Genomic DNA, 5,529 nt, shown 5'->3' with positions numbered 1-5,529 from the left:
CCTCTGTGATTCCATCATTCTCTGTGCTGCTCTCCTCTGCTCAGCACACATTTGACCTCAGGGAAGAAGTGACTGTGAAAAACAGGCCTAGGAAGAGAGAACATTTCTTTTCTGGCATAAATATAATAATAGTAATACAGTAAAATCTGGCTCAGAAGCCGAGGGCTTATGTATTTCACATTTTGTGTATTAAATATTTAAATTCATGGAAATGTTTACTTAGATACTTATATTTCATGGGCTATAAAACAATAATAACCAACTCCAAATTAGTCATTTCCTTTCAGATAATAAAGTCACAATGAGAAAAAATTTGTAGCTTCCAGTTGTTCCAACCAGTGTTTGAAACAACATGAAAATCTCTTCAGCAGTCATTACAGCATAATTGCTTTGGAAAGCTGCAAGAGAATTACCACAGCTTTTTGTTGCTGTTTGTTTTGCTAAAGGAAAGTTAATTTTATTCAAAATTATTAACTATTTCCATCTCCTTATCCCTACAAAGCAGAGAAGTGAGTTGGGAATTTCTGTTCAATATCATAGAATCATTAAAGCAGGAAAAACCTCCAAATCCCCAAGTCCATCTCTGATTACCAAACTCTATCAAAAGACTTTTCTACAAATGAAATCACACAGCTCATTTCTCTCGAACCTTTCAGAAAGCAGCTCAGACCTGCCAGGATGCATTGCCTTCAGTTGCCAGGGTGGATTTTGTGGTAAACCAAATATCCACCTGCAGCTTTGCAATCCCAGTTTGGTGTGAAGCTCACAAATGATGCATTTCCTTCTGTAAACACAAAAGGAAATATAATTAGTAATGGTATTTTATCAATAACTATTGGCATAATTATCTGGTTATATTTGTTTTTATATTTATATAAATATTTCTATTTTATTTCTATTGTATTTCTATTTTATTTATTTATATTTATATTTATACTTCTATTTATTATATTTATACTTATATTTATACTTATAATTATACTTATATTTACATTTACATTTATATTTATATTTACATTTATAACATTTGTGTTTATATTTATATTTATATTTATATTTATATTTATATTTATATTTATACTTATATTTACATTTATATTTTATTTATTATTTTGTTAATTATTTTTTACAGGCATCTTTACATTTTAGCTAATTAAGAGGCTGAATTTAATTTCTATTTTTTGGGGATACTCAAAATTCCTGTCTGATGCTGAAGCGCTGGGGATGCCAGGTGGGATTTTCTGGCAGTTTTACAAAGCTTTTTGAAGGAAAGCAAACGTGAAGTACTTGAGCTGGAAGACAAAAACCTGCTGTTGAAGCACAAGTCTGAGGCTCGGGATGTTCTGTTCCCATCCCTGGCAGGAACTCCCTGGGGCATTTCCAGGCAGCTTCCCCAGCCTCGCCTGCCTTGGGGAGCCTCAGGGGGCTGGTCCTGCCCTTCCCAAAGCTGCAATTCCTGCAGCTCCTGGAGCCATGGGAAGGAAATCCTCAGAATCCCAGACTGCTTGGGTTGGGAGGGATTTTAAATCCCCCCCAGTGTCCCCAGCCATGGCAGGGACAGCTCCCACTGTCCCAGGAGCTCCCAGTGTCCAGCCTGGCCTGGGACACTGCCAGGGATCCAGGATCCAGGGATACTGCTCTGGGAATTCCAGCCAGCCCCTGCCCACCCTCCCAGGGATTATTCCTTCCTTGTGAACCCCCTTAGGCTGGAGGGTGCAGACCCAAAAAGCCAAACCTGCTCCTGCTCATCCTGTGGCATGCCCAGCTGGCAAAAAAAATACCAAAAGAGCATCTCCAAATCTCCAATCTCCATGCCCAAAATGCCTCAGTGGAACAGAGATCTCACCATAACACAGAAAACATCCCTGCCTGGGATTGTCAGGGGTGTTTGGGCATCATTAGAAGCCTTAAACATCACACAGCACCCTCAGAACTGCAAAGAGGTGATGGTCCCGTGCTGCTGCTCCTGCCACAAAGAAAAACACCCCCAAGTTAAAGGATTTCAGGGAAATCTGTTCAGTATTTGGCCAACATCCTGGTTCCTCCAGGAGCTTGCAGCAGCAGCCAGCACTTCAGTCAGTATGATTCATTGGATCAATAATTCTAAGGTCTTGTACCTAAAAGGTTGAAAAATGTGATCTAACCTGGCAGAAGAGAAATGATTGTAATGTTCAGCAAAACAGTTAATGAGGCTTGGAAAAAGCAGACTTTGAGGGGAGAGAAATATGTCCGAGTTTAACCTTGCCCAGAGCTCCAGCAGAACGTTCCCTCCTCAAGGTTAACTCTGCAGCCTCCACAAACACCTTCAGGTTTTCAATATTTCCACTCTTTTACTGGCTGGCCTTGCCCTTTCCCCATTTCCATGTTCTGGAGGACCTGCTCTCTTTTCCAGCTCCCAATATCCCTCATCATTTCTTACTGAATGCTTCATTTCAGTAGCTCGCTTACATAAAGGCACAGAAATGCATTTTGCTTCTCCTCTACCTGCAAGTTTTGTTTTTAAGTCCTTCTTTTTTTTCTTCTATCCATTACCATCCAACTCCAAATTTAAAAAGCCCCTTCCCAGATCCCTTTTGATACGCCTCAGATAAGAAAATTCCATCTTACACTCCAGTATTTGTGCTCAAAGCAAACCAAGCAATAGTGACAGTGGGAGCCAGGAGTGTTGTTATTTTAGCATTTCACTATTCTGAGTTAAACAGCCACTGGAAACTGCAGTTTCCTGCTCTGAGCAGCACTTCCCACAAGGCAGCCCTGGCTGGGATGTGTGTGGGATCTGCCCATCCCTTTCCAGGGCTCCTCACCACACACGGTGGCACAGCAGGCTGGAGAAGGAAATGTCAGAGCCACGATGAAAAGCTGTTTATCCTCTTAGGGGTCTTTTAGAGGCCATGGAGTGTCAGGGCAATGGGGAAGGGCTTCAGGTGGGGAGGGAGCAGGTTTGGATTGGATATAGGGGATAAATCCTCCCCTGGCACAGCTGGGGCTGTCCTGGATCCCTGGCAGTGCCCAGTCCAGGCTGGCATTGGGGCTGGAGCAGCTGGGGCAGTGGGAGCTGTCCCTGCCATGCCCAGGGGGATGAGGTGATCCTGAAGGTCCCTTCCACCCAAACCCTTCTGGGATTCTGTGACAGTCAAAGCCCCACTCTGCTGCTCCTCAGAGCACCCCCTGCAGCCTCACCAACACCTCTTTGCCTTCCAAACGCACAATTTCCCACCGATTCCTTCTCTCCCGGGAGCCCAGCCCAGGGAATGTGCTGGGAGCTGCAGGGAAACGTCCCCGTGTTCGTCCCTCCCTGATCCCTGAGCCTCCACAGCCCTGGAGCTGCACATCCTTCCCTCTGCAGAGCATCCTGCCCACGGTGGAGACAATTACATGTTTCTGATCTCATTTCTATAATTCACTTCCCTATCTAATCAACAATTATCCCTAATGAACTTTCCACTGCTCGTTCAAACTCAGCAGCTTCTCCTTCCTCGTGTGAGACAGGAGGGAGAGCCCGGTGGCTCCTGGCATATCATGTTTTATGGAGTGATTTCTGAATAATCACACTTGGATTTTAGAGCTGTTTAACAGCCAGAGCAAATGGCAGGCAAAGGAACTGAGGTGAGGAGTATGACCTATGAAAACGAGGCAAATTCATTTGGAAAAATCCGTCATTAGGGAAAGGTCTCCTCGTCACAGCTCCGTAAATCACGCTGTGAAAATGCAGCACAATTGGAGGAGCAAATAGTTGTATAATTCTGTATCCCTGCAGTCATCTGAATGGGAATAATGGTGTAGGCAAAAGGAAATATTTGTGTCCTGCTTGAAGATGCGTGAAAATGCGGAATAGGTTATGAATTACCCTGTTATTTGGGTAACAATAACAGATAAATAACTCAGAGATTGCATTGCATGGACACCTGATTTAACTGACAGCCTAAATTCTAAGGTCAAAGTAATCCTGCTGCTCCCAAATCCTGCTGTCCCCAAATCCTGCTGCTCCCAAATCCTGCTGTCCCCAAATCCTGCTGTCCCCAAACCCTGCTGTCCCCAAATCCTGCTGCTCCCAAATCCTGCTGTCCCCAAATCCTGCTGTCCCCAAATCCTGCTGTCCCCAAATCCTGCTGTCCCCAAACCCTGCTGTCCCCAAACCCTGCTGCTCGCAGGGATTTCAGAGGGGGTGGCTCAGAGCAGCTCCTGGGCAGCCCCTGCTGAGCAGGGCAGGAGGACAGGACCAAACACTCCCAAGTTTTGGTGAATTTTCAGGCAAACACCAGTTGCAATTATTTCACCTACAACAGGGTTTTGTTTGTTTGTTTTTTTAGGGGAAAAAATAAAAATAAAAGCAGAGCTGAGTAATTTCAAAATAATTCTGAGCTGGTTTGTTTTCAAAGGTACAATACAAAGGTTTCAAGGTACAATTCCCTTCCTGGAAGCCCAATAAATGCATTGTGATGGAATTACTGCCAATTGTAACGCCTCCAAAAGGTACTGCAAATATTAAAACATGGTGTAAGATCAGGGACAGAGAACATCCTCATATGTATTTATTTTCCAACACGTGAACTTGCAGTCCTGGCCATGTCAGGACAGCTCAGACCTGTGAATTATCTGATCAATAGCAAACAAGAATGGAAGGGTTTTCAGTTCACTGGCAAAAGTCAAGGAACAGAGAAATAATAACAGCAGCAGTGATTCAATCAGAGGCAGCTGTAGTAGGTGGCACAAAAATGTAGGACAAATGTCAAGCACCCAGACAAATGGCCCTGCTGGAGGGAGAAACCTGGAGTTATCAGAGTGCCTTTGGAAAGGCTCCGGGGTCAGCCTCCTCCTCCTCCTCCTCCTCCTCCTCCTCCTCCTCCAGAGGAGCTCTTGGTGCCAGAAAAAAATTACTCATGGAAGCAAAATCACATGAGGCTGCAGCATTTGTCAAATTCATGGTCCCAATTTTTAAGCCACGGTCACGTCGACCTTCCTGTCGTTTTTACTCGAAAACAAAGAAAGGAAAAAAGCACAGAGCTCTGGAGCAGGCATGAGGAGCTGTTCTGTAAATGCCCATGTTAGCAAATCCCTCTTGGCTTTGCAAAAAGGTTCTTCTTCCTCTGAGTTTAAATTAATGAAAAGACAAATGTGCTCTAAGTGGCAGGGGTGAGGCTGCGTCTCCTAGGACAGAAACAGTTCATTCTGTCTGAAGACAGCACAGAACAGGCTCTGGGGTGTTTAGTGCCAGGGATTTACCATAAAACATGGCATTCCCATGGCTCAGCAGGGGTTAAACCGGGAGTGCAGCTGCCCTGGCACCTCCCAGAGCAGAGCTGCTGCCCCTCTGCAGGGCTGCCCCAGGGCTGGCTGCTGGCTGAGCCTCCTGCAAGGGTGGGCTTGTTGTCCATGGCCCCAGCTCAGAGCCCAGCTCAGAGCCCAGCTCAGAGCCCAGCTCAGCTCAGCCCAGCTCAGAGCCCAGCTCAGAGCCCAGCTCAGAGCCCAGCTCAGCTCAGCCCAGCTCAGAGCCCAGCTCAGCTCAGCCCAGCTCAGAGCCCAGCTCAG

At 45.4% G+C, this 5,529-nt stretch overlaps 1 long non-coding RNA gene across 1 annotated transcript in view; it reads right to left on the bottom strand.

Annotated features, from left to right (window-relative positions):
* Positions 1 to 11: 11 nt before the first annotated feature.
* LOC107210165 overlaps positions 12 to 5,529 on the bottom strand; it is a 14,846-nt gene continuing 9,328 nt past the window's right edge. The window contains exons 3-4 of the long non-coding RNA XR_001523860.2: positions 650 to 784; positions 12 to 87 (exon numbers count right to left, since the gene is read on the bottom strand). This is a non-coding gene — a long non-coding RNA (uncharacterized LOC107210165). The remainder of the gene's footprint in view (positions 88 to 649; positions 785 to 5,529) is intronic.

The sequence above is a fragment of the Parus major genome, chromosome 12, assembly GCF_001522545.3.
Source record: "Parus major isolate Abel chromosome 12, Parus_major1.1, whole genome shotgun sequence".
NCBI lineage: Eukaryota > Metazoa > Chordata > Aves > Passeriformes > Paridae > Parus > Parus major.
This window is presented reverse-complemented; position numbering and strand designations above follow the sequence as displayed.